This window comes from Ovis canadensis, chromosome 1 (assembly GCF_042477335.2).
Source record: "Ovis canadensis isolate MfBH-ARS-UI-01 breed Bighorn chromosome 1, ARS-UI_OviCan_v2, whole genome shotgun sequence".
Lineage (NCBI taxonomy): Eukaryota > Metazoa > Chordata > Mammalia > Artiodactyla > Bovidae > Ovis > Ovis canadensis.
The window spans coordinates 167,550,592-167,570,337 of record NC_091245.1 but is presented as its reverse complement, the minus strand read 5'-3'; the positions used below and the strand labels follow the sequence as shown (position 1 = coordinate 167,570,337).

The window sequence follows — 19,746 nt, the reverse complement described above, 5'->3', positions numbered from 1 at the left end:
TACCTGAGTAGACTTGTCTGCAAAATGTAAATTATTCTTCCTCCTCCTTTTATATTCATTTGCTGAGCAGGTATAGTTGAATCCATGCAAATTCAATGTTTGCATGCTACAACTCCACCAAATGACTTGAGTTTGGCTGGTTATTTTGATAAATATACACATGCCTACTCTCTTGACTTCTAGTATCCCAAGGAAAACGAACGGGGTGGGAGGGGTACCAGATCAAGTATGAATATCAACCAGACAGAACTGGATATTTTTCTGGCAAAATTTTTTTTGATTACATAAATCAAAGTCATTTGTTATGTAGCATAAAAAGTACTATATTTGCTGTCAAGAGACCAGGATTCCAATCCCAATTCTGACACACTTAGTTGAACTGGGCCAGTGTCCTAACCTCTAATCCGAGTACAAGTAGTAACTGCTTTGAGGTCTACAAGAAAAAGCGTAAAGTATGCATCATAGTCACTGATACAGGTAGGTACTTGCTACGGGTTTGTTCGCTGTGAATCTGCTGAACTGAAGCTGAGAGACAAAATAGCCATCTAAGGAAGAAAACCATTAGCGTCAACATTATGGGGCACATAGTTAAGTACTATGTAAGTATTTAACGACCCATATTGAGAGATCAAGCTGATCTGACCAAGTCAATATGTAATATTCCTATTCGAACATTCTTTTCTTTTCTCTACATGGTCATCGGTGCAAGTCCAGTTAAGGCTTCATAAACATGGGCTCAAAACAAAAGTGCTTCTAATCAGATTTGGCAAGAAAAGGAGAGAAACATAGGGTGAGGTAAGTGTGAGGCTACAGTGCTGAATAACAGGGATGGCAGTGGCTCAGTACATGAGTCACACGGACACGGAGCAGTACACAGCTAGAGATAATTCTCAGGTAAATGCTGCATGAGCCATAACGTCATCCCTCCTTTGCCCTTTCTTCATCAATCATGTCGCCTGGACTCTGATGCAACCTAGCAAGAATGTCTGATTTGCAGACAGTAGAAAGAGCCTTAGAACACACACATACTCATCATGGAGAGCAATATGAACCCAAGCTAAAGCTTTTGGCATTTCCTTTTGTTTAAATCATGCTTTAGAGGGGAAGTCTTATGGGTGGGATGTGTAACTACAGGTTAAGCCATTTGGTCTGAAGACCTCAAGGACTAGGCTTCATCATTTCAGACAAGTCACTCCACGTCTATAGGCCCTTTCCACATTTGTACAATTAGATGATCATCAAGGTCCCTCCCAGTTCTGTGATTTCATCATTAAAAATCCAGGCCAATCATACCCATACAATAGGCAGATAAACATTTAGCTGTATAAGTCAGCTTTATTTGTCCTCAGCCAGACAGGTCATTCAAATATTTGGCTACCTCCATCACCATTCTGAAATACTGAAAGAGCAGGTAGCTATGCACAAATCTTGTTAAAGCACAGAAAAACTGGTGGGTAGGAACTGGTGGTTCAGAAAATATGAATGTTCATACCTGAGGTAATATGCTTTGTTGCTCAGTCATGTCCAACTCTTTGTGACCCCATGAGCAGAGGAGCCTGGCAGGGAATTCTCCAGGCAAGAATACTGGAGTGGGTTGCCATGCCCTCCTCCAAGGGATCTTCCCAACCCAGCAATCAAACCCTGTCTCCTGCATTGCAGGCGGATTCTTTACCATATGAGCCAGCAGGGAAGCCCAAGAACACTGGAGTGGGTAGCCTATCCCTTCTCGAGGGGATCTTCCTGAGCCAGGAATCGAACCAGGCTTACCTGCATTGCAGGTGGATTTTTTACCAGCTGAGCTACTAGGGAGGTCCTCTAAATCACATAAGTGTAAAAGTAAATGCTCTTCAGGGGATATAATGCATTAACACCTACTTTTCTGCAGGGGCAATGGTTTAAACAAAAAAGAAGAGTCACAAGGGATGCAAACAAGAAACAGGGGTACAAAATGGGCAGTCTAGCTTCCAAATAATTCAAATTTAAGAGAGATGTTATAACCCTAACTCTAAACCAAATGCAGGGCCAGTATGTACATGATTTAGTCAAGAGCTATCGGTTTCTAAGTTCACACACCACCAGCCCAAAGGAGGCACTCATTAGAGACCAGGAAGAACTGGTAAGCCTGTCCCCCCATAATGCTGTCCATCTGTCACAGCGCCGCATCTTTCCAAACTGACCAGTGCAAACACTTTAAGACCTATCACTGCAAGATTTTCAATGGAATCTCCAGAGAGGAGCATTTTCAACAAACTTGATACTGGGGAAAATAGACAAGCTCAGTGAAGGAAAAAAACCGAAGACCTTTCCTCAAAACCGACACTGTGTGGGGTCCCCTACCTTGTATGCTGAGTGGCTGGGGTCAGGGGCGGGTCGCTGCACCTGGAGCAGCATTCAACAAAGCACCCAGCCCTTTAATTGTTCAGCCAAATGATTTATGAAGCTTGGCAGCAAAGACAGGGCAGACTGGTTTAAATTCAAAGGATCCAACCTACAGGTATTTTGAAAATCTTGGGCGCATCTGTAACAAGTACTGTTCTCCTTGGGAGGGGAGAGAATAGGAAGGCAGAAGATGTGACCTGCCTGACAGGAAAATGGGACCCAGCTAGACAGAACATGCCTCCCAATCCCTTTCCTATCCTATCCCTCACCCATCCTCTGGCAGTCTTCCTTGCTACAGAAAGCAAACAGACATATACAGTCAATTCTTTCTTTAGCTAGAAATGAGTAACACCTCAGAACCATCAACACATTCTTACACACTGGGCTCCCGTGGCTTATTCTGATTCTTTCCTGATTGTATAATATTTTAAATCAACTGGGGCAGAAATCAACCAACTCTCCTGCCTAACAACCAGACAATAAATATTTTAGATTTTGTGGGTTCTGTGATTTCTGTTACAATACTCACCTCTACCATTATAGCACAGAAGCAGCTATACATGGTATGTAAATGAATGAGCACAGTTCATTATTTATAAACACAGGTGAAGGGTTAGACTTAGGCTGCATGGTTCACTGATCCCTGAACCAGTATGTTTCCAAAGAGCTAAACTGTGATAAACTGAGGAAGTACTACAAAACTTAAAACCCTTCAGTTCAGTTCAGTCGCTCAGTCGTGTCTGACTCTTTGCGACCTAATGAATTGCAGCACACCAGGCCTCCCTGTTCATCACCAACTCCTGGAGTTCACTCAGACTCACGTCCATTAAGTCAGTGATGCCATCCAGCCATTTCATCCTCTGTCATCCCCTTTTCCTCCTGCCCCCAATCCCTCCCAGCATCACAGTCTTCTCCAATGAGTCTACTCTTCCCATTAGGTGGCCAAAGTACTGGAGTTTCAGATTCAGCATGATTCCCTCCAAAGAAATCCCAGGGCTGATCTCCTTCAGAATGGACTGGTTAGATCTCCTTGCAGTCCAAGGCACTCGCAAGAGTCTTCTCCAACACCACAGTTCAAAAGCATCAGTCCTTCAGCGTTCAGCTTTCCTCACAGTCCTACTCTCACATCCATACATGACCACTGGAAAAATCATAGCCTTGACTAGATGGACCTTTGTTGGCAAAGTAATATCTCTGCTTTTCAATATGCTATCTAGGTTGGTCATAACTTTCCTTCCAAGAAGTAAGAGTCTTTTAATTTCATGGCTGCAATCACCATCTGCAGTGATTTTGGAGTCCCAAAAATAAAGTCTGACACTGTTTCCACTGTTTCCCCATCTATTTCCCATGAAGTGATGGGACCAGATGCCATGATCTTCGTTTTCTAAAAGTTGAGCTTTAAGCCAACTTTTCACTCTCCTCTTTCGCTTTCATCAAGAGGCTTTTTAGTTTCCTCTTGACTTTCTGCCATAAGGGTGGTGTCATCTGCATATCTGAGGTTATTGATATTTCTCCTGGCAATCTTGATTCCAGCTTGTGCTTCTTCCAGCCCAGCATTTCTCATGAGGTACTCTGCATAGAGTTAAATGAGTTAAATAATAATACTCTGTTAACTAAGCAGGGTGACAATATACAGCCTTGACGTCCTCCTTTTCCTATTTGGAACCAGTCTATTGTTCCATGTCCAGTTCTAACTGTTGCTTCCTGACCTGCATACAGGTTTCTCAAGAGGCAGGTCAGGTGGTCTCGTATTCCCATCTCTTTCAGAATTTTCCACAGTTGATTGTGATCCACACAGTCAAAGGCTTTGGCATAGTCAATAAAGCAGAAATAGAGGTTTTTCTGGAACTCTCTTGCTTTTTCCATGATCCAGCGGATATTGGCAATTTGATCTCTGGTTCCTCTGCCTTTTCTAAAACCACCTTGAACATCTGGAAGTTCACGGTTCACGTATTGCTAAAGCCTGGCTTGGAGAATTTTGAGCATTACGTTACTAGCGTGTAAGACGAGTGCAATTGTGCGGTAGTTTGAGCATTCTTTGGCATTGCCTTTCTTTGGGATTGGAATGAAAACTGACCTTTTCCAGTCCTGTGGCCACTGCTGAGTTTTCCAAATTTGCTGGCATATTGAATGCAGCACTTTCACAGCATCATCTTTCAGGATTTGAAAGAGCTCAACTGGAATTTCATCCCCTCCACTAGCTTTGTTCGTAGTGATGCTCTCCAAGGCCCACTTGACTTCACATTCCAGGATGTCTGGCTCTAGGTGAGCGGTCACATCATCGTGATTATCTTGGTGGTGAAGCTCTTTTTGGTATAGTTCTTCTGTGTATTCTTGCCACCTCTTCTTAATATCTTCTGCTTCTGTTAGGTCCAGACCATTCCTGTCCTTTATCGAGCCCATCTTTGCATGAAATGTTCCCTTGGTGTCTCTAATTTTCTTGAAGAGATCTCTAGTCATTCCCATTCTTTTGTTTTCCTCTATTTCTTTGCATTGATCGCTGAGGAAGGCTTTCTTATCTCTTCTTGCTATTCTTTGGAACTCTGCATTCAGATGCTTATATCTTTCCTTTTCTCTGTTGCTTTTTGCTTCTCTTCTTTTCACAGCTATTTGTAAGGCCTCCCCAGACAGCCATTTTGCTTTTTTGCATTTCTTTTCCATGGGGATGGTCTTGATCCCTGTCTCCTGTACAATGTCACAAACCTCCGTCCATAGTTCATCAGGCACTCTATCTATCAGATCTAGTCTCTTAAATCTATTTCTCACTTCCACTGTATAGTCATAAGGGATTTGATTTAGGTCATACCTGAATGGTTTAGTGGTTTTCCCTACTTTCTTCAATTTAAGTCTGAATTTGGCAATAAGGAGTTCATGATCTGAGCCACAGTCACCTCCTGGTCTTGTTTTTGTTGACTGTATAGAGCTTCTCCATCTTTGGCTGCAAAGAATATAATCAATCTGATTTTGGTGTTGACCATCTGGTGATGTCCATGTATAGAGTCTTCTCTTGTGTTGTTGGAAGAGGGTGTTTGCTATGACCAGTACATTTTCTTGGCAAAACTCTATTAGTCTTTGCCCTGCTTCATTCTGTATTCCAAGGCCAAATTCGCCTGTTACTCCAGGTGTTTCTTGACTTCCTACTTTTGCATTCCAGTCTCCTAAAATGAAAAGGACATCTTTTTTGGGTGTTAGTTCTAAAAGGTCTTGTAGGTCTTCATAGAACCGTTCAACTTCAGCTTCTTCAGCGTTACTGGTTGGGGCATAGACTTGGATTACTGTGATACTGAATGGTTTGCCTTGGAAATGAACAGAGATCATTCTGTCGTTTTTGAGACTGCATCCAAGTACTGCGTTTTGGACTCTTTTGTTGACCACGATGGCTACTCCATTTCTTCTAAGGGATTCCTGTCCGCAGTAGTAGATATAATGGTCATTGAGTTAAATTCACCCATTCCAGTCCATTTACCACCCTTAAAATAATTTAAATCTAAGCCTCAGTTTTGGGAGAACTCACTTCTAAAACAAATTTCATTATCAGTAGGTACAGTAAGAACTCATTTTCAGGAAGTGTGTGTGTGTGTAAAAAACAAGGTGAAACAAGATAAACTGAACACTTTCAATCATTCAGTAACTTAGGTTTTTCGTTTTTACAAAATCATCAAGTTACCCTTACAGGTGTCTTGCCAAAGGGCAACTCCAGGCTTTAACTACATGTTTACATACACCACAGTTACTGAGTAATACATTTTTAAAGTGTCCAGTTCTGTTTTATCCAGCTTGTATATTATTTGTGTACATATTATAAAAAAGTTTAAATGATAAACACTGAATTATAAACAATGGTTACTCCTGGAGAATGGGGGTTAGAAGTTGCACTTTTAGCAGTGCTGCTTGAATTTGTAACAACTATATACTACTTAGTGAATAAAAAGGTGTTTTGTTTTTCTTTTATAAAGAAGTGGTCACAGTGGGTAATCTTTGGCATTGCAACTTATATCATCGACTGGCCACATCGAAGGCCAGCTGTGACTCTCTTCTAACAGTAGATGCCAATAAATATCTCATGAAGTTCATAACTTAGCAACAGGGCCAGATAATAAACAAAAAAATCCATAAATACATAAGTTATTTTCAGATTATGGTAAATGTCCTGAGCCACAGGGTAAGGGAGGAGGCCCACAGAAAAGCTGACACTTAGGTAGAGACCTGAAGGATAAGAAGGAGGCAGTCATGTGACGTAAACTCCAAGCTAAGTGTTAGGTTTTCTGGCCCAATCAATTTGCCAAAACCTGGTTAAACATTAAAAGCAACTGGGGCACTTTCAAAAAATACTGATGCCCAGGCACTGCTGCAGGCCAGTAACTCCCTGGAGGTGAGGTCAGGTATTGCTTTGCCTTTTTTTAAAGCTAGGACTGAGAATTGCTGTTCTAGAGTCTAGACACTTCTATGTCAGCATGAACAGAGGCCTTCAGAGATTAGAGGGAACAACAGTACGGGTGACACTGAACTGTTAACTTTTAGAATGGTGTGGGTTTTTTTCTGTTTTGTTGTAATCTAACAAGATTAACTGGATGCATAGTTCAGCGATGTGATGAAGGCCTGGGGATTCTCCCCTTACCGTTGAGCAAGAGACCACAGAAACACACAGATCTTTTAATTGGGACCTTTTGCCTGGGCCGCTGGCAAACTGTAAAGCAAATGAACCATCAAGTGACAGACTTTGATGTATTTAGCAAAGGGCTAACTGAAAAGGCTAGGCCCTGAGCTCCTCCCTGAAGGCTAACAGATTCATAACTGGCTGAACCACAAAAAAGAAGTTCCCATGGCAAATATTTACCCTGTAGAGTGTTAGGACAAACACATTCTCATATTCACACACCCTTATTCACCTAACTCTCAATGAATTTGGTAACAAATGACAAGGAGGGTAAGGATCACGAGAACTTGATCATCATCTCACTAAGTTTAGGCAGCTGTTGCAATTTCCTTTCATTCACCTATCCATTCATCCATCCAGCATACAGCTACTGTTGCACACCTACTCTGTATTTCCCACTGTGAAGCATGGGATATGCATGCCTTGTGTTCCACCGGGAAACATAAGTAATAATCACAAAAAATTGTAACATGTGCTATAAGACAGTGTTCTGATTCTTCCTGCCTGTTATTTCTTCCTCCCTGTAATTTCTGTTCTACAATGCAAAACTTAACATACTTTCTATAATTTGCTTAAATATTTTTTCTCAGCTAGAGGTCTTTAAAAAAACAAGGGCTGTCTTATTCTGTATTCTTAATGCTAAATATAATTCACAGCATAAAGTAGGCATTCAACAACTGTGGATTGAATCCAATGTGTGTGTATGTATATACACACATGTGATCAAGTCAGATTATACAATATAGACATACATACAGTGGAAGAAGTGCCTATGGGAACCAGGGAAGGCTTCACAGAGGAGTGGTGTCTGAGAAAAGTCTTAAAGGATAAACCAAAAATCTAGCAGAGGTTTCCTCTCAGTGTGTGTTTGGACTTTGTTCCAAAGGTGGTGGAGAACTACTGTAAGTTTCTAAGGTGAAGGGAAAGATGGTATGGTGGAGTCAGGTTTGATTTTAAGAATCATTTCTCTGGAAGCACTGTGGGGAAGTGAATGGGAGGCTGGGAAAGCAGTAAGTTTGGGGCAGGGAGGGTGAATAGAGAGACTGTGATATTGCCTTGCTGGCAAAGAAGAATCCAGAGCAATTCAGGATGTTGAACTAACTGGCGGGATATAGCTGGCTGGACTTCATGGCATGTGTTCTGGGTGCCTATCTCACCTCTGAGTTCATCTGTTTTTCTTGTCCTTATTTCTCTTTTGCCCAGATCCCCTCCTTTACTACCACTGGGAGAGAAATTATCCTGTCCTGCCCTATACATGTATTGTTGAGTTAACTAAATCTTCTGTGAGACATGGTGGAGACATCCATGTATCAAGTAGATGCAGAAGTTCTGGCTTTCTGCAAGGAAGATAGGAGAATGAATGGTGGGGCTGTTAGCCAAAGCATGGGCTAGGGCAGGAGATCGCTGGATTGGGAGAACATAATGAGTTCCATTTGGGCATTCAAGCGAAGCTGGCCAGAAATCAGCTGGGAATAATGGCTGGAGCTCAGAAAGTGTGAGACACAGGTTTGGAAACTGGCAGCACACACGTCATTGCTGAAGCCAGTGGCATGCTGTTAAACTCTCAGAAAAAAAAACAAAACAAAAAATTACCCCTCCTTGGTTTATAGCATTTGCCTGTTTCTGTGGCATACATCCTCCCACATGGGCCAGTTTCAAACTACCAAGATGATGGTTATGAACAAAAAGTTGAGACGAGATGTGCACAACTTGTTCTTACAAACAGGCACTAACATACCACTGACTGAAGCCAAAAATGAACAAAATTATCCAGGGACTAAATGCAAAGCAAGAGAGCTGGGAATAAAACTCTGGGAAGTATGGACATTTATGAGACGGACAGAAGAAGATGAGCCATCAAAGGGACTTGAGAAAGAGCAGACATAGGAGCAGGGAGAAAACAGGAGCAAAAGAAGTCACACAGGACAAGGGAAGAATTAATTCAAGATGGATATGGTATGATATATATGGTATGATTAATAAATGTTATTAAAAGGTTAAGTAAGATAAACAAGGGTAAAAAGTATCTACTAGTCGTGACTATAAGGATACTAGATGTGACCTGTATGGTGGGAGCTCAAATGTTAACGCTAAAAAGTCTTAGCAATGTTTTTAGGTTGAGAGGATGTTGGGGAGAAAGGGGAGGCTGAGGCTACATGAGTGAGAAGGCCAACTTGAAGTTGGCTGTTTTAGAGTAAATCAGCTGTTATTGAATTGAGGATACAGATTACAGAAATGAACTCACTGTGGATAGGAGAAGGAACAATTCTTTTTCTAGAAATGAGATACCAAGTGATTATTAGGAAGACTAACAACATTGAGTTTCATCTCTCTTTAATTAGCCCAAAGAAATCTCAGTAAGTTATATAATCAAAAGACAATCAGGAGATGAAAGGAATAAGAGGCTAACAAAAGGTCTACATAATCCACAAGAGAAATAAACTCCAAAAACTTTTAAATAGGCTGTAGTTTTCCCCTAGGAAAGCAGCACCACCCATAAACCCTACTTCCCTTGGAAACTATGGTTGGTAAAAGTCTAATTAAAAGATGAACATTCTTTTTATATGTATATAAATATAGCTCTTCCTCTCCATTTATACAATATATTTAGAGACTGTGGTGGTACACATACATTTAAACACATGCAAAATGAATTAAAACTCATCTTATTTAAAGATGTTTTCAATAGGCTACCATGATAGAAAATATCACCTAAAAAAAAAACAACCTTTTAGATCTATAGTCCTAAACTAGGACTATCTATGCTAGATCTATACTTCACAAATAGTATTACTTTATGGAAAGTAATTTTTCAGATAGAAACAGATCTTGCTTAGATTAAATACTTTTTTTTGATTAAATACTTTTCAGTAACGCAATATGACTCCGAATTTCTATACAAGACTAAACTGGTTTCAACTCTATGGTCTAGCAAGAGCCTGGAGTGATTGGTCTGAAAAACTTTATTCAATTTGATCTTGACTTGTGATGTGGAAAGCATTAGCCCATATTTTCAAAGCAATTTTCTTCAGGATACATTACATTTAATTTACATTTTAATAAGGTTTATATAATAAGAGAGTGACTTCTGACTTAGGTTACCAGACATTTGGTATTTATGGGATATCAAACCTCTGTTACTTCATGCTACCCTTATTTTATCTCTTCATAAAAACTCTCTAGTTTCATAGCTATGTACAAAGTTTTAAACTATTAACTCATCTATTCTAATGTTCACTTCAGAGGAGGTAACACTAAGGCTCACAAGCACCTATGTTATTTCCCTGCTGCCCTCCCTTTCTTCATCTCCCGCTGCTCCCTCCATATATTATTAGGCAATACTGATGAGCTGCAGCTGCTGCTGCTAAGTCGCTTCAGTTGTGTCTGACTCTGCGCGACCCCATAGACGGCAGCCCACCAGGCTCCCCTGTCCCTGGGATTCTCCAGGCAAGAACACTGGAGTGGGTTGCCATTGTCTTCTCCAATGCATGAAAGTGAAAAGTGAAAGTGAAGTCACTCAATCGTGTCCAACTCCCAGCAACCCCATGGACTGCAGCCTACCAAGCTCCTCCGTCCCTGGGATTTGCCAGGCAAGAATACTGGAGTGGGGTGCCATTGCCTTCTCCACTGATGAGCTGGTCCCTGGTAATTTTGAAAAAGTTCCCTGAGTATTCTGATGTGTACTTGAAGACTGAAGGCCACTGGATATTTGAAAGAACAATGGACTTGGAAGACTTTAGCTCAAAAACTAGATTTGTTACTTAATAGTGACAAGTGGTTCATTTTCTCAATAATGTCTTTGTTGAGGATTAAATAGTATGTGAAATCACTTCATATATTTTCAACAATAGGAATATTGCTTGAAATAATTATTATATTCCTAAACGTATTCCTACTTATAATTATTATTATGAAAGTTTAGTCACTCAGTCATCGACTCTTTGTGACGCCATGGACTGTAGCCCACCAGGTTCCTGTGTCCATGGGATTCTCCAGGCAAGAATACTGGAGTGGGTTGCCATTCCCTTTCCCAGGGGATCTTCCTGACCCAGATCAAACCTGTTATTATTATATTCTTCAATAAATTCCTATTTATTCCTAAAAACATCACTGGAAACATTCACTGACTGTTGTCAGCCTTTGGAGATGCATGTGACCTGAAGTAGATATCACAATTCACAAATTGGTATTAATAGATCAGCCATTTGAAATGGTTACATTTATTGCTAATGACAGCATCTTCTCTTGCTTCTTGAGTGAAAGGGCATGCTTTATACTTTTTCCAACTCCCCTCCATTCACAGAAGGAGTCAAATGCTTATTTACTGGATAAAAATAGAAGGAAAAATAAGTGTCTAACTCCCCCACCTTCTTCATGAATTCCAGAAAGGTATTATCTTTTATAAACATGAGTGGATTTTCTTCTTATTTTTTAAATTTATTTTCCCTTTCAGCACCTGATGGGAAATGCACTCTCTGGCTGTTTATCAAAATCACAGGAAGCTTTGAAGAAATACTGATGCCAGGATATCATCTCCAAGTTCTGATTTAATTGGTTTTAAGAGGAGTATGTGGGAAAGTGTTAGTTGCTCAGTCATGTCTCACTTTTTGCGATCGCATGGGCTATAGCCTGCCAGGCTCCTCTGTCCATGGAATTCTCCAGGAAAGAATACTGGAGTGGGTAGCCTTTCCCTTCTCCAAGGGATCTTCCCGACCCATGAACTGAACCCGGGTCTCCTGCATTGCAGGCAGATTCTTTACTGACTGAGCCACCAGGGACGCCCAAGAGGAGTGTAAGCATTGTTATATTTTTTTAATGGTTCTGTTGTAATTCTAATCGTAGCCAGGAGCGAAAACCTAGAGGAACACATAATAGGTGTTCACTAAATAAAGAAGTTGAGAGGTGAGGTTGGGATTAGGGGGGCAGCAGCTCTCAGTGGAACTGTGGTGGGATAGTAAGCAGGTGGGTGAACAGATCAATGTTAAGTTCTCTGATGTGCTATAGTTCCCCAGTGATTGTGGGTTCAAGTTCTGATATGGACACTCTTTCTATTTTTCTGCTTTTACCTTTCTCTCGTCTCTTGACCTCTTTCTCCTGCCTCCCACTGGAACTATCACTAGGGCTGGCACATCACTGTATTTCTAGGGCTTACAATAGTATCAGGCATATAATTGCTGTTGGTATTTAGTCACCAAATTATGTCAGACTCTTTGCAACCTCATGGACTGTAGCCCACCAGGTTCCTCTGTCCATGGGATTCTCCACGCAAGAATACTGGAGTGAGCTAACATTTCCTTCTCCAGGGGATCTTCCTGACCCAGGGATTGAACGGACACCTCCCGCTTAGCAGGCACTTTCTTTACCACTGAGCCACATGGGAGGCCCCATCTGGCATGTAATAGACACTCAGAAAATATGAGTTCAATATACTTCTCTTTCTCTCTCATGTATAAACATAAAATGCAAATAAGGAGTTGCAAAAATAATCCTTTTATGAGATTTTAAGACCCAGCCTTCTTAATATTACATTCAGATACAAAACACTGGCATTTCTGCTCTTGTAAAGTAAAATTCATTCTTCCACTAGCAAGAAGGTGCCAGAAGCTTTAGAACTAAGGGGAGAACTACCCCAGTTTCTGTATCTATCTGAAACATAGAGTTAGTCTTAACACAGAGTCAGAGTCAATCTTAACTTGACTGTGAATAATATGCCTTGTTAAAACTAATCTGAACAAGTGAAAGTTTGTTATTTCTACTTTCCTTTCTCTCACATTAATGCTAACTTTTAATATTAACACACTAATACCATATTAGTATATTAAAACTTGACTACTCTTGCACCTTAAATATTTTTCTGTAGGAAAAGATATAAAGGAGAAAAACTGATGAATATTAATTTAAAAAACTGCTTTGGATGTAACAATTCCACAATTTAAAAAATGCTTCATTATACAGGCAAAGTGCCTTGCAGGAACAGTGAAATGCAGGAGCAGGATGACTAAGAGAAGAGGGTCTCAGCTTAGACCAATGAATGGGACTGAGAGCTGGAGTCACCTGGAGAAACTGGGCAAAGCAAGTGCTGCAGTACTGAGGCTTCAGAGGAAACAGGTTACTGCACAGGAAGAGATGCTCTTCTCGACCAGGGGATTTTCCCGTTTTTCCCCTTGCCGCCCCAGCTTAGACCAATGAATGGGACTAAGAGCTGGAGTCACCTGGAGAAACTGGGCAAAGCAAGTGCTGCAGTACTGGGGCTTCAGAGGAAACAGGTTACTGCACAGGAAGAGATGCTCTTCTCGACCAGGGGATTTTCCCATTTTTCCCCTTGCCGCCCCTGCCTCCCCCCACTCCTCTGGCCCCTACTGAATTGCCTACAGTCCCAAACATATGGCCTGGAGTCCCTGAGAAAGCAGAGCAGAACTCAGGACTGGAGCCCAAAAGGCAGGAACCAGAACACCTGGCTGTTAATTTCTGGAGGCTCAATTTGGACTTTGTGAGCTTCCGAGCCATAAGGGAAGTCGCTCAGTCATGTCTGACTCTTTGCGACCCCATGGACTGTAGTCCACCAGGCTCCTCCATCCACGGAATTTTCTAGACAAGAGTACTGGAGTGGGTTGCCATTTCCTTCTCCAGGGGATCTTCCCAACCCAGGGATCGAACCCGGGTCTCCCGCATTTCGGGTCTGAGCCATCAGGGAATCCCTACTCCAAGCCATCAGCCTCACTTAAATTGTCAGTTCATTTATCTCCAAGGAGAGGATAATAACCGTCACTTCATACAGTTGTTGCTAGATCCAGACAAGAAAATACATAGGAAAATGCTCTGTAAACTGTGAATCATTAGATAAATGTTATTCTCACTGTTAGATTGAAGAATTTGTTGAGGAAAAAAATCACCACTAATTTTTCCTTCACAATCCACAAGAAAATGTACCTGTGCTAAAGGTATAATCTTAGTTACACCACATTTCTAACAATCCCATACAAAAATCTGAAAACACAGAAAGTTTCTAATTACCTAGTACTATGAAACAAGTTTTAATAGAAACCAAAATAGCTGCTTTTAGCTAGGAGAATGAAGGCACCTGCCAGATTTAGGACTAAAGCACAAATTACTGACTGGAAGTACCGGTTCCTACAGTGCACAACTGGCCATTAGTGCAAGTTAAAGTGTATACGTTTGTAACAAGGGTTCCTGTAAAAAGTACAGAGCTAATCTAGACAATTCTATGTATCCATGTTTTGAGGAAGCTAACAGAAAGGGTTGTTTTTGCTTATTTGTACCATCTAGCTACCAGTCAGAACTGAACTGATAGAAATGGCTTTTAAAACAGTTTTTGTTACAAGAGAAACTCAGAAGACTGAAATTTCAGACTTTCTAAAGAAGAGAAAACATATGGTTTGGATTAAAATCAAGGGCCTCATAACAATGCTTTTAGCTTTCATTCATTTATTATAGAAATAAAAAATTTGTTAAACTAGAACAATAGTTAAAAAAAGCTTATTATAAACATGTATTGACAAACAACGAAATTAATCCATCTTTGCATTCTGATGTACCAGCTTTTAACTTTAATTTGATTTGTAAAACATAGATATTCCCCAAAAACAGACTAATGACCTAGAAGAATATGATCCTTGAAATCTTTCAAGAATCTAACAGGAGAAGAGATTGGTGGCTCTGTTTTAAAACTATGTGCATTATTGTTTGCCAGATCAAGTTAATGACATGTTTACTGCTAGAGTATTATTTTTAAGTTAACAAAAGCATTTTTGCTGACTTGCTCATTGGACATATGCATGCAATTTAAAATGGAATTTCAAAATAGTTTTATTACATGCACCCATCAAGAGAACAACTGAGGTCTCAAAACTAATTCCGACATTGTGTTAATAACAGAATTATTAGTCTTGTCAAAATTGTGGCTTTGTTTTTAATAAGATTAAGGCCTCAGGGTTTAGGCTTCTTCAGTTTGAATTTCTTGCACCTCAAGATTCCTTTGTACAGTCCCCCAGTGTATTCTTGCTCTCTCAACTAGATCCGGGTTTCCCAACCTTGGCACTACAGGTGTTTTGGAATGGATAATTCTCTTTCGTGAGCGGCTGCTCTGTGCACTGTACGATGCTTAGCAGTGACCATGCCAAATGCCCAGTTAAGTAAAGGAAGACCCGTTCTCCTCCCTCTACTTGAGTTCTTGGGTCCATACCCACGACCACTTCATTTCTTCCTAGTAAGCCTCTCTCGCCCCATCTGCTATCTGTGCTTTCTCTCATTGACAAACTAACATCTCAATTCTTCCCATTAAAAGAATGTAAACATACTAATCAGCCAACCTCAAGTAAATTCTATAACTCATGTAATTACTCTCCTCTTATTCTCTTTCACTAGAAATTTTTAGAAAACTAAGGGGCTTCCCTGGTGGCTCAAAGGTTAAAGCGTCTGCCTGCAATGCAGGAGACCTGGGTTCGATCCCTGGGTCGAGAAGATTCCCCTGGAGAAGGAAATGGCAACCCACTCCAGTATTCTTGCCTGGAGAATCCCATGGACAGAGGAGCCTAGTGGGCTACAGTCCATGGGGGTTGCAGAGTCGGACACGACTGAGCGACTTCACTTTCACTTTCAACCTTCATTAGAATTAAACTGAGCTGTTAAAAATAATCTATGCCAGTGATATACGTTTTTATTTTTTTTTAAAGCAACAAAACCCACCAAACACACACATATCTTTATTCTCTTTATTTTACAATGGTATGTCTCTATGATTATGAAATGGAGGGAGGGCCATATATATTTAGTGTACCGAGCTTCATGAAAGACTCCCTAATCCAAGATGTATTTATCACAATCAACTTACACACTGATGCCTAAGCACTGTCCATCAAGCACCCTGTTGATGGAAGCTATCTGTATGTCTTATAATTTCAATACATTTGGCATATTTGGTTCTTATTAAAATAAAAATGATTAGAATTTTCTACTTTGTATCCTGTTACAAAACTCAAAACAGATATAAAAGAATATGATATCTTACAGCAATTAATTCTTTTGTGAATATATTTTTTGCTATTGACTTAGATCTATGTGCAAACTGTTATCTCATTAAGGTCGTATTAGTATCCGAAGACCCTGATGCTGAGAAAGACAAAGGGAAAAAGGAGAATGGGAAAACAGAGGATAAGATGGTTAAATGGATTCAGTGATTCAATGGGCATTGAGTATGAGAAAACTCTGGGAGATAGTGAAGGACAGGGAAGCCTGGCATGCTGTAGTTCATGGGGTCTCAAAGAGTCAGACACGGCTTTAGGGACTGAATAATAACAACAATTAGCATCAAAGCATTGTGATACAAATGTGTCCTGGGGTCACAATGGCTTTAGTCTTCAATGTGCTTCATGGATATATGCAACAGGACTTTAGAAATGGCCTCTGAAACAAAGCTTTTCTTATGATTATAAGAAACACTCAGAAGGCTGAAGGGAAATTTCAGACTTACTTTAAAAGAATGGCTTGGCTAGCTTACTTTCCTGGGACTTATATCTTACTAGACAACCAGTTCCATTTGGGAGCTCTTTAAATATTCTGAATCAATGTTTCTTAACCTTAAAAAAAAAAAACAAAACTATGACCCCCACTAGGATTTGTCACTCAACTCTCTCTGTAATCCAATTAACCCAAGTCTTACTGAGAAATGTGCTATTTCATATGCACATTGAATTAAGAGATGATTTCAGTATTTATGCTTCCCTGGTGGCTCAGCTGGTAAAGAATCCACCTGCAGCACAGGAGACCTGGGTTTGATCCCTGGGTTGGGAAGATCCCCTGGAGAAGGGAAAGGCTACCCACTCTGGTGTTCTGGCCTAAAGAATTCCATGGACTGTATAGTCCATGGGATCGCAAAGATTCAGACATGACTGAGCTACTTTCACTTCGGTATTTATTCTGTACACTATGCCTTGGGCTGCTACTTGGCAGCACAGAAGGTTTTCAATAAATATTAGCTATATATGACTTTAACTTAGCTTCTCAATCAGGCAGGATACTGAATAGAAAATAGGTTTTTCTGTTACTACTACACAAGCCTTTCCTTTTGACACACTGCGATTCTGCCCCCATAGTGGTTAAAATGGCTGGCCAGAGAGGAGACTTATTCTTTCTAAAATACACCCAAAGGAGGAAATTCTTGGCAAACACCATGAGACTAGAAGCCCCTTGCAGTGACCAGGGATAGAGGACAACTGACCACATCAGAAAGTTGTAAGAAAGTTAATGCAAGTGATAGAATTTCACAAACCTTTAGAGTTCACAAAAAAGTTATCCAGGGCTCATGAGCTAATGCAGACTAACTGGTGCCTTCTGTTTCTGCTCTGCCATTATCTATCAGTAATAAATGGTTTAATCCTAAAAATATATTATGTGGTTTTCATTCTTGGCTCTAGATTACTCGTGGAGAAGACAAAATATAACCTTTAATTTGGTTTGACAAGACATCCTACATAATAAATAAATGAATTGCTACTAGTAAAATTGCACTCAAAGAATGCATTTTTGGCTCCCAAACAATCACATTCCAAGTTCACTATATATGTATATAAAAATCTGCTTAAGTCAATTTGTGATATACTTCCAGAAGTATGGATCAATCATATCACACCTCAACATTTGGTAGAACTCAGTTTTATGTTTCCCTGTGCTTTATACCTGAACACACACACACATACACATACATATATCTTTTTCCTTCTGATTAACATATCACAGAAAACAAAACAAAAAAGAAAATCTATTAGTAATTGATTTATATCATGTAGTACAGGAATTTTTCCCCTTCTGGCCTTCCTCCAGCCTGTTCAGACCAAACTCACGTTCTTACTTCTTTTGGCAAATAATTCTACATTCTGAAATGATTCCATCAGATGGTCTCTTCTCCTTTACTTTCATCCTCTGATTTTACTTTTCGCAGTAACTACTGTAGGATCCAACTGGTTTGAACAGTTGATAATGGAGGTTGTAGGTGAACAATGGGATGCTTCAATTTCTCTATATCAATACTAGAGAAATTTTTCTTGGCTACTTCAATAACTCAGAGAAGTCAGAGAAAAATATCCTTGAGAAATTATTTTCAAAAGTCTTTAAACACAATTGCTGTAAAAAAGGTTTTGACCCATCTGAAAGGCATTTTTGATTAACTTCATTATTGTGTTTTGCATTCCTCATGGACACAGAACAATGAATTCCCTCATATTTGTAGAGTGGGTACAAAAGCTCGGCTAATATGGGGGTACTTCAAAGACATCCTCCCTACACATTCTCAAACAGCACTGTATGTATTACTTTGATGTAAGAGACTAAAAAACATGCTTAACACAGCTGCCTTCAGCTGCAAGCCAACATTACATGGATTTATTTATCTTTTTATTGCTGCATAAATTACCATTTCATAGGGCTGTGTTGTTCAATTGTCATCACAAATTTTATAAGCACATTTTTGAAAAATGAGGATGGATCTTTCTATGAAATACTACATATGGCATTACAGAATCATACAAATGAGTGGCAGTCTGGACAGTTCCATGGTTCAAAACAGTTTAAAAAAATCACCAGAACAAAAATTTGTACTCACTCACAAAAAAAAGGCCTCATAAATTGGTGGCTGCAAAATGTATAATAAGCATAAGAAAAACAGACAGCACAAAAAAGAAGAGGTAATATTTGTACATCTATACAATTAAAGAGCGTGTGTGTGTGCATGCATGCTAAGTTGCTTCCATTATGTCTGACTCTGTGATCCTATGGACACAAAGCCTGCCAGACTTCTCTATCCATGAAATTCTCCAGGCAAGAATACTGGAGTGGGTAACCATTCCCTTCTCCAGGGGATCTTCCTGATGTGGGGATAGAACCTGGGTCTCCTGCACTGCAGGCAGATTGTTTACTGTCTGAACCACTAGGGAAGCACATATACTAAAGCACATATATCAAAATACTTCTATGGCGTGCTACCCCAAATTTCTACATGTCTTCACAGGAACAGAATCTTTAAAACTAGACAACAAATGTTATCAATTAGTACTAGAATAAAACATGGAGAATGAATGGCTCTTACACATCACTGACCTGAGCACTCATCTCTGAATTCTTCCAGATAGGATGATATGTCTACAGGATAAAAGCTTTAATTATCTATGAAATATTTTAGCATGGGATATGTTCAGATAGGAGAGTCTCAAACTCTTTAGTTTCTATGTAGTAATCTCCTAACAGTACCAGTTTCAGAAACATACAGGAACAGCAGGACTATTCAGTTGTCTTTTCAGTACAAAATGAAGATATCTGCTGCTCTAATTACTGAGATCACTAAAGAATTTATCAGTTCATATATATTTACTATATATATGATATAGACTGCTGGGTCTCCTGCATTGCAGGCAGATTCTTTACCTTCTGAAATACCATAAAACCCCACTTATGTAAATTATGAACACAGGTCTTCATCCATGGAGAAATATCTAGAATGAAGCTCATCAACATCTTATATTTCAGTTCAGTTCAGTTCAGTCGCTCAGTCGTGTCCGACTCTTTGCAACCCATGAATTACAGCACGCCAGGCCTCCCTGTCCATCACCAACTCTCGGAGTTCACTCAAACTCATGTCCATTGAGTCGGTGATGCCATCCAGCCATCTCATCCTCTGTCATCCCCTTCTCCTCCTGCCC

General features: G+C 40.0%; 2 protein-coding genes across 2 annotated transcripts in view; one reads left to right on the top strand and one right to left on the bottom strand.

Moving 5' to 3' along the window:
- CMSS1 (cms1 ribosomal small subunit homolog) overlaps positions 1–19,746 on the bottom strand; it is a 398,161-nt gene that overhangs the window by 190,904 nt on the left and 187,511 nt on the right. The gene's annotated exons all lie outside the window — the stretch shown is intronic.
- Positions 1–19,746, top strand: part of FILIP1L (filamin A interacting protein 1 like) — a 312,163-nt gene that overhangs the window by 113,555 nt on the left and 178,862 nt on the right. The gene's annotated exons all lie outside the window — the stretch shown is intronic.